The following is an 11,141-nucleotide window of genomic DNA, read 5'->3' as shown; positions in this document are numbered from 1 at the left end:
AGTGTGTGAGTGTGAGTGTGTGTGAGTGTGAGTGTGTGTGAGTGTGAGTGTGTGTGTGTGTGAGTGTGTGAGAGTGTGAGTGTGTGTGTGTGAGTGTGTGAGTGTGTGAGTGTGAGTGTGAGTGTGTTACTGCAGGGGCCCAGTGAATACACCATTGTGCACCTTCCACCTTCCCAGCCCCTGGGGACCCCAGGCCCGTGGTGAGGGGGGAGGAACACACCGCGCCTGATCGGGGCAACGTTGGGATGGAAAACAAAGTGGGACGGGGGCGGGGGGTGGGGGGGGGGGGGGGGGGGGGGGGGGGACGAGGATTACATTAAAACCAGGTGGGAGGGGGAGATAAAGCACCGCAGCCCCCTCCCCCCTCCCCCCCCCCCCCAACAGGTATCACAGAGACGGGCCAACAGACTTTGCTCTCACACTGCCTTGGGCCTGGTGCTGGATACCTCCCCTCCCTCCTCCAGGCCTTGGCCTTCCTGGGGAGAGCCAACCCCCGGGGGTACGGCCCAGGGCTCCCCTCCCCCATCCTGGGGGCCTTGCTGCGAGCCCTTGATCGGGAGATGGAGAGTAGCCGGACCTCCTGAACCAGAGGGTCTTGGAGTATCGCGGGGAAGGGGGCAGGAGGATGAGGTGGGGATCCCGGGGAACAGGCCCCAGGGCCCGGGCCTGGCTGCTAGGCCTTCTCGGGATCCGCCTCCTCCTTCTACAGGGACCACCTCTCCCAAAGGCTGCGCCAGGAGGACGCCAAGCTCAGGGCAGCCATCTTGGAGGCCCTGGCGGACATGCTGCCCTGAGCCCTGGGACGGAGGAGGAACTACCCCACGGCTGGTGCCCCACCTCCTCTCCCTGCCCCAGGGCGCCCCCGGTCACCCGCTGCCTGCTCTCGGCTCTGGGAGCCTGCCCAGGCCTGAGGGGGTAGGCCCAATGGCTGCTGGAGGCCCTCTAGGGGTAGCTGGGAGTGCTCTGCCCCCTCCCCCCAGGGGCAGCTTGGAGCACCGGGCCTTCCTCCTGGACTGCCTGGGCCTGCTGGCCCACTGCCCACTTCCTCCTCCTCCTCTCCCCTACACCCCACACTCCCCACCCCCTCCCATTGACGGGCAGCCAGCCCAGGCCTGAGGCCTACCTCAGGAAGCTGGTAGGAGATGGAGGCCGAGGGAAGGGCGGGAGGAGGAGGGAGCGCCCTGGACACCTTTTTGGAGGCCGCCCTAGCGCCCCGCCCCTCCCCCACCCCCGGCGGGGGTCCTGAGGTGGAGGAGGCCGTGGGGAGCCTGCCCCACCGGGGTTACCTGTGGCTGCCCTGAGGGGAGGCCCTGGTGGAGCACCTCCTCCGCCTGTGCGCTGGGCCCTCCGGGGTGGGGGAGTCGCAGAGTAGGCCCGGCCCCAGCCTGGGTATGAGGGCCCAGGCCGACTCCCTACTGGAGCAGCTGGGCCCCTGGGGGGGGGGGGGGGGGTGGGGGGCACGGAGAGCCTCGTGTGGCAGCCACGGCTCCGGTGCATCATGGTCCACGCTCAGGCTCCGGCCTTGCCCATCGTCGGGCTCAGGCATTCCCGGTTTCAGGGACGGGCCCCCCGCACGGCCTCCCCGCTCCAGCGGCCCTCCCCGTCAGGCTCTTGACCCTCTCCGCCATCCCAAGAGGCTGCGCTCCGGACGTCCCCCCCCCACCCCCCACACCAGGCACTGCCAGCGGCCTGAGTCCGGAGGAAGGGCCACTGGGAGGAGAGGCTGCTGCTGCTCTTCCTGTTGGCCATTGGAGGGGGCGAGGAGGTGGGCGGGGATGCTAGGCCGGGTGGCAGGTGGGCCGAATGGCCTGTGGGTGCCGGGAGAGAGCCTTCCGCCTGCACTGGGCTCTCGGGCTAATGGGGCAGACTGGGAGCCGGTGAGGGCCCAACTCACGGAGATGCTGGGCTCTGTCTGGTTACCGCTGGGCCCCTGAGAGGGAAGGCCTGGCCCGCGGGATCGGACTGTGCACACCACCTGGTGAGGCACTGGTGCGCTCTGCCATTTCGGACCAGGAGGAGGCGGTCAGGAGCAGGATCCTCCTGTGCCATGGGTGGGCAGCCCAGGGGGGCCCCGGCCTGTAGCCTTATGCCAGACCTGGATGCCCAGGTGCTCTCCTCCTCCTGTACCAGGCCATGGGGGAGCACCCAGTCCCATTGGGGGGGGGGAAGGCCCAAAGCCTGAGTGTGGGGTGGACCCTGGCCTGGGCCCTGGTCTGGGCCTGCCGCGTCGCCGTGGGTGACAGGGCTAAGGCCGGTGGGCCCTGCCCCCTCTGGTGTCACGCCCTGAAGGCCTGCACACTCTCCTCCTCCAACTGGAGCCTGAGCTAGGCCGGGACGAGACCTCCCATGCTGGGGGAGGCAGTGCGTGGCCAGCGTCATCAGTCTCGGGCCCTCGGGGAGGGCCGAGGGGCAGGAGGAAGGGGAGGAGGGAGATGAGACAGAGGGGATAGAGGGCAGCGGCCTACTCCCTGACCTGACCATCCTGACCCCCCTGCGCCCTGCCAGACCCCCTGGAACAGGCCCTGCTGTATGACCTGAGGTGGGAGGGGCTGGAGTCCATGCTCCCGGCTCTGGGAGGTTGGACGTTATCGGGAGAGGGCCCTGGAGAAGATGGCAGTGCTGCTGGCTCTCGACCGGGAGAGGGCTGCCCTCCAGGAGTTGAGGGAGAGGGGTGCTATCAGCCCGAGGCCATTAAGGGTCGGTTGGTCCCCCCAGTTCCTGGGCTACCTGCGGAACTCCGGCTGGCGGCCCTTCGCACCCTGGCCCTGCTGGCCCAGCAAAAGCCTCCCTCTGCCCCCTCCTGGGCTGGCCGAAGGGTCTGGGCTGCCATGGGCTGGCACTCCTCCTGGCGGAGCTGTTCCTGGAGACGCTGAGGGCCGGCCTAGCCCAGGAGGGGGAGGAAGAGGGAGGCCCTGGCTCTGGGCCAGCTCCTGTCCCACCCAGGCCTTGGGCCTTCCCTGGCCGCTGTCTGCCCCAGCTTGTTCTCCACCCTGTCCCTGCTCTGCTCCCGCCAGGCCCTGGGCCTAGGCGAGGCCTGGACGGGCCCTCCATTCACCCTCCATTCGCGCTCCTGGCCCTGAGGGTCTTGGGCAACCTGGCCTCCCCCTATCCCTCCTCTTCCTGCAGGGTGGGGAAGGGGAGAGCGAGGCCCTCCCGGGTGCACCGCTACCACACCAGGCTCCTGTCCGGCCCTGCTGGCCGGTGCCAATGGAGCGGGCGAGGGCCCCCAGGAGGAGGGGGAGGAGGCCCGAGTAGCACTGGAGGCCCTGAGGGCCTTGCCCAAGGTTGGCCTGAGCGGAGGGGGACAGGGATGCCCCGGTCAACCTGTGCCCGGGAATCCGGCCTCTGTTCGTGGCCCGGTCAGCGGCCGTGAGAGCCTCCCCCCTGGCGACCTGAAGGGCCTTGTCCCGTGTTGCCATCAGGGCCCGGAGGCCGGTCTACCTGGAGCAGATCGACTCCGTCCTGGTGGACCTCCACGACGGCAGCTTGGAGGTGTGCCAGGCCTCGGGCCTGCTCCTGGTCACCGCCGGGCCTTCAGGCCGAGTTCCCGGGACAGGGTGGCGATTACCGGGCCTTCCTGAGCAGGCTGTGTGGCTCCAGCCTACTCCCTCGGCCCAGCTAGGCCCAGACCTACCCCAGCAGCAGGCTGCATCTCTGTAGCCACCTGCTCCCGGAGGGTCCATGCCAATACTGTTGCCGTCACCACGCAGTTGTTGAGGGAACGTGCGCAGGGACAACGGGCAACCCCTGGGGGGGGGGACGATGAGCAGCTCGCTCACAGCGCCATCGCCTCCAGGATCCGGAAACCGGCCTCCACCATGCGACTCCAGGCCAATCGGGCCCTCGGCCTACTCTTCTCCTAGCCCCTCACCACCCCACCCTCATACAACACGCTGACATAGATGGACATACACACACACACACACACAACACGCTGACATAGATGGACATACACACACACACACACACACAACACGCTGCCATAGATGGACATACACACACACTCACACACAACACACTGACATAGATGGACATACACACACACACACTCACACACAACACGCTGACATAGATGGACATACACACACACACACACACAACACGCTGACATAGATGGACATACACACACACTCACACACAACACGCTGACATAGATGGACATACACACACACTCACACACAACACACTGACATAGATGGACATACACACACACACACTCACACACAACACGCTGACATAGATGGACATACACACACACACACACACAACACGCTGACATAGATGGACATACACACACACTCACACACAACACGCTGACATAGATGGACATACTCACACACACACACAACACGCTGACATAGATGGACATACACACATATACAAAACACGCTGACATAGATAGACACACACACAACACGCCGACATAGATAGATACACCCACAACACGCCGACATAGATAGATACACACACACACACACACACACAGAGAACACACTGATATAGATAGACACACACACACACAAAACACACTGACATAGATGGACATACACACACACACAACACGCTGACATAGATAAACACACACACACACACAACAAGCTGACATAGATAAACACACACACACACACAACAAGTTGACATAGATAGACACACACACATACACACACACAACACGCTGACATAGATAGACACACACACAATACGCTGATATAGATAGACATACATACACACACTCACACACACACAACATGGTGACATAGATACACATACACACACACACAACGCGCTGACATATATAGACACACACACAACACGCTGACATAGATAGACATACATACACACACAACGCGCTGACATATATAAACACACACACAACACGCTGACATAGATAGACACACACACACAACATGCTGACATAGATAGACACACACACATTCATACACAACACGCTGACATAGACATCCACACACACTCACACACAACAAGCTGACATAGATAGACACACACTCACACACAACAAGCTGACATAGATAGACACACACACACTCACACACAACAAGCTGACATAGATAGACACACACTCACACACAACACGCTGACATAGATAGACACACACACATACACACACACAACACGCTGACATAGATAGACACACACTCACACACAACAAGCTGACATAGATAGACACACACACACTCACACACAACAAGCTGACATAGATAGACACACACACACACAACAAGCTGACATAGATAGACACACACACATACACACACACAACACGCTGACATAGATAGACATACACACACACACACACAACACGCTGACATAGATAGACACACACACACAACAAGCTGACATAGATAGACACACACACATACACACAACACGCTGACATAGATAAACACACACACACACAACAAGCTGACATAGATAGACACACACACATACACACACACAACACGCTGACATAGATAGACATACACACACACACACACAACACGCTGACTTAGATAGACACACACACACAACAAGCTGACATAGATAGACACACACACAACACGCTGACATAGATAAACACACACACACACAACAAGCTGACATAGATAGACACACACACATACACACACACAACACGCTGACATAGATAGACACACACACAATACGCTGACATAGATAGACACACACACAATACGCTGACATAGATAGACATACACACACAACACACTGACCTAGATAGACACACAAACACACAACACGCTGACATAGACAGACATACACACACACACGACACACTGACCTAGATAGACACACAACACGCTGACATAGATAGACACACACACACACAACACATTGACATAGATAGACACACACACAACACATTGACATAGATAGACACACACACACACAACACATTGACATAGATAGACACACACACAACACGTTGACATAGATAGACATACACACACACACACACACACACAACACGCTGACATAGATAGACAAACACACATATACACACACAGTCATTCACACATACTGTCACACACAGACACAATCTAACACACCTAGAAACATACTGATAATCAAGCAGTTAAAGACACACACGGAGATACAGTCACTCAGGCTGTGAATGCTGTAGATACTGGGATGCTTTTGAAGCCACAGGAGAATAATAGAGTCATAGAGATGTACAGCACGGAAACAGACCCTTCGGTCCAACCCGTCCATGCCGACCAGTTATCCCAACCCAATCTAGTCCCACCTGCCAGCACCCGGCCCATATCCCTCCAAACCCTTCCTATTCATGTCCCCATCCAAATGCCTTTTAAATGTTGTCATTGTACTAGCCTCCACCTATGCCCCTCTAGTTTTGGACTCCCCTATCCTGTGGATAAAAGACTTTGTCTATTTACCCTATCCATGCCCCTCATGATTTTATAAACCTCTATAAGGTCACCCCTCAGCCTCCGACGCTCCAGGGAAAACAGCCCCAGCCTGTTCAGCCTCTCCCTGTAGCTCAAACCCTCCAACCCTGGCAACATCCTTGTAAATCTTTTCTGAACCCTTTCAAGTTTCACAACATCCTTCCTATAGCAGAGAGACCAGAATCGCACACAATATTCCAACAGTGGCCTCACCCAACGTCCTGTACTCAATACTCTGATCAATAAAGGAAAGCATACCAAACACCTTCTTCACTATCCTATCTACCTGTGACTCCACTTTCAAGGAGCTATGAACCTGTGCTCCAAGGTCTCTTTGTTCAGCAACACTCCCCAGGACCTTACCATGAAGTGTACAAATCCTGCAAAGATTTGCTTTCCCAAAATGCAGTTCCTCGCAATTCGATAATTGTCCATTTTGTCTGTGTGTCTGATTCCCAATCACTTCCTGCACGAACAGATCTCTAATGGGGATTGCGTGTTGCTCCCAGCTCAGGGGCAAGGATCATTTGGAAATTCCAGGCATTTCGGCATGTTGTGGATATCATCAGCCTGTGGCCTTCGATGTAATTGCTCTCAATGTCACACGTTCCGGCATTTAATCAGTTTTGCAAAAGGGTGCACAGTCAGTGCTGAGCAGACTAGCCGGCAGCTGGAACATTCCGGACATTCCCCAGAAATGGCCAGACCCCCAGTCAGTGTCATTCCCGGCCCTGGGGTTTCTCAGCATCATTGTATTGACCTTCCACGAGGTGGCTCATTACTGAACAGAAACCAAACAGCACCAGGCACCAGGCACCAGGCACCGGGCACCGGGCACCGGGCACCAGGCACCAGGCACCAGGCACCAGACACCAGGCACCAGGCACCAGGCACCAGACACCAGGCACCAGACACCAGGCACCAGACACCAGGCACCAGACACCAGACACCAGGTACCAGACACCAGACACCAGGCACCAGGCACCAGACACCAGGCACGAGACACCAGGCACCAGAGACCAGACACCAGGCACCAGACACCAGACACCAGGCACCAGGCACCAGACACCGGGCACCAGGCAGCAGACACCAGGCACCAGACACCAGGCACCGGGCACTAGGCACCAGGCACCAGGCACCAGGCACCAGACACGAGGCACGAGGCACCAGACACCAGGCACCAGACACCAGACACCAGGCACCAGACACCAGGCACCAGACACCAGGCACCAGACACCAGACACCAGGCACCAGGCACCAGACACCGGGCACCAGGCACCAGACACCAGGCAGCAGACACCAGGCACCGGACACTAGGCACCAGGCACCAGGCACCAGGCACCAGACACGAGGCACGAGGCACCAGACACCCAGGCACCAGGCACCAGGCACCAGGCACCAGACACCAGACACCAGACACCAGGCACCAGACACCAGACACCAGACACCAGACACCGGGCACCGGGCACCGGGCACCGAACACCGGACACCGGGCACCAAGCACCAGGCACCAGACACCAGACACCAGGCACCAGACACCAGGAACCACACACCAGACACCAGACACCAGGCACCAGGCACCAGACACCAGGCACCAGGCACCGGGCACCGGGCACCGGACACCGGGCACCGGGCACCAGGCACCAGACACCAGACACCAGACACCAGACACGAGGCACCAGGCACCAGACACCAGACACCAGACACGAGGCACCAGGCACCAGACACCAGACACCAGGCACCAGGCACCAGGCACCAGGCACCAGGCACCACGCACCAGACACCAGGCACCAGGCACCAGGCACCAGACACCAGACACCAGGCACCAGGCACCAGGCACCAGACACCAGACACCAGACACCAGGCACCAGGCACCGGGCACCGGGCACCGGGCACCAGATACCGGACACCGGGCACCGGACACCAGGCACCAGGCACCGGACACCAGACACCAGGCACCAGGCACCAGGCACCAGACACCAGACACCAGACACCAGGCACCAGGCACCGGGCACCGGGCACCGGGCACCGGGCACCAGATACCGGACACCGGGCACCAGGCACCAGGCACCGGGCACCGGGCACCGGGCACCAGATACCGGGCACCGGACACCAGGCACCAGGCACCAGACACCAGACACCAGGCACCAGGCACCAGGCACCAGACACCAGACACCAGACACCAGGCACCAGGCACCGGGCACCGGGCACCGGGCACCAGATACCGGACACCGGGCACCGGACACCAGGCACCAGGCACCGGACACCGGGCACCGGGCACCGGGCACCAGGCACCAGGCACCAGACACCAGATACCAGGCACCAGGCACCAGACACCAGGCACCGGGCACCAGATATCAGACACCAGGCACCAGGCACCAGACACCGGGCACCGGGCACCAGGCACCAGACACCAAACACCAGACCCCAGGCTCCGGGCACCAGGCACCAGGCACCAGGCACCCGACACCAGACACCAGGCACCAGACACCGGGCACCGGGCACCGGGCACCAGGCACCAGGCACCAGGCACCAGACACCGGACACCAGGCACCAGACACCGGGCACCGGGCACCAGGCACCGGGCACCTGGCACCGGGCACCAGGCACCAGGCACCAGACACCAGGCACCGGGCACCGGGCACCAGACACCAGGCACCAGGCACCAGACACGAGGCACTGGGCACCGGGCACCAGACACCAGGCACCAGGCACCAGACACCAGGCACCAGGCACCAGACACCAGACACCAGGCACCAGACAGCAGACACCAGGTACCAGACACCAGGCAGCGGGCACTAGGCACCAGGCACCAGGCACCAGGCACCAGACACGAGGCACGAGGCACCAGACACCCAGGCACCAGGCACCGGGCACCGGGCACCAGGCACCAGGCACCAGACACCAGGCACCGGGCACCGGGCACCGGACACCAGGCACCAGGCACCAGGCACCAGACACGAGGCACTGGGCACCGGGCACCAGAAACCAGGCACCGGGCACCAGGCACCAGACACCAGACACCAGGCACCAGACACCAGGCACCAGACACCAGGCACCGGGCACTAGGCACCAGGCACCAGGCACCAGACACGAGGCACGAGGCACCAGACACCCAGGCAACAGGCACCAGGCACCAGACACCGGGCACCAGGCACCAGACAGCAGGCACCAGACACCAGACACCAGACACCGGGCACCGGGCACCGGGCACCGGACACCGGGCACCAGGCACCAGGCACCAGACACCAGACACCAGGCACCCGACACCAGACACCAGACACCAGACACCAGACACCAAGCACCGGGAACCGGGCACCGGACACCGGGCACCGGGCACCGGGCACCAGACACCAGACACCAGACACCAGACACCAGGCACCAGGCACCAGACACCAGACACCAGACACCAGGCACCAGGCACCAGGCACCAGACACCAGACACCAGGCACCAGACACCAGGCACCAGACACCAGACACCAGACACCAGGCACCAGGCACCAGACACCAGACACCAGACACCAGACACCAGGCACCAGGCACCAGACACCAGACACCAGGCACCGGGCACCGGGCACCAGACACCGGACACCGGGCACCGGACACCAGGCACCAGGCACCAGGCACCGGACACCGGGCACCGGGCACCAGGCACCTGGCACCAGACACCAGACACCAGGCACCGGGCACCGGACACCAGACACCAGAAACCGGGCACCGGGCACCGGACATCAGACACCAGGCACCAGGCACCAGACACCGGGCACCGGGCACCAGGCACCAGGCACCACGCACCAGACACCAGACACCGGGCACCAGGCACCAGACACCGGGCACCGGGCACCAGGCACCAGGCATCAGGCACCAGACACCAGGCACCAGACACCGGGCACCGGGCACCAGGCACCAGGCACCAGGCACCAGGCACCAGACACCGGGCACCAGGCACCAGACACCAGACACCGGGCACCAGGCACCAGGCACCAGACACCAGACACCAGACTCCGGGCACCAGACACCAGGCACCAGACACCAGGCACCAGGCACCAGGCACCAGGCACCAGGCACCAGACACCAGGCACCAGGCACCAGGCACCGGGCACCAGGCACCAGACATCAGGCACCAGGCACCGGGCACCAGGCACCAGACACCAGACACCGGGCACCAGGCACCAGACACCGGGCACCAGACATCAGACACCGGGCACCAGGCACCAGACACCGGGCACCAGGCACCAGACACAAGGCACCAGGCACCAGGCACCAGACACCAGAAACCGGGCACCAGGCACCAGGCACCAGGCACCAGGCACCAGACACCAGGCACCAGGCACCAGGCACCAGACACCAGACACCAGGCACCAGGCACCAGGCACCAGACACCAGGCACCAGGCACCAGGCACCAGGCACCAGACACCAGACACCAGGCACCAGACACCAGGCACCAGGCACCAGGCACCAGGCACCAGACACCAGACACCAGGCACCAGGCACCAGACACCAGGCACCAGGTACCAGGCACCAGACACCAGACACCAGACACCAGACACCAGGCACCAGGCACCAGGCACCAGGCACCAGACACCAGACACGGGCACCGGGCACCAGGCACCAGGCACCAGGCACCAGGCACCAGACACCGGGCACCAGGCACCACGCACCTGACACCGGGCACCAGACACCAGACACCAGACACCAGGCACCAGGCACCA

Source organism: Chiloscyllium punctatum, chromosome 31 (assembly GCF_047496795.1).
Source record: "Chiloscyllium punctatum isolate Juve2018m chromosome 31, sChiPun1.3, whole genome shotgun sequence".
Lineage (NCBI taxonomy): Eukaryota > Metazoa > Chordata > Chondrichthyes > Orectolobiformes > Hemiscylliidae > Chiloscyllium > Chiloscyllium punctatum.
Note: the sequence above shows the minus strand (reverse complement) of the source record.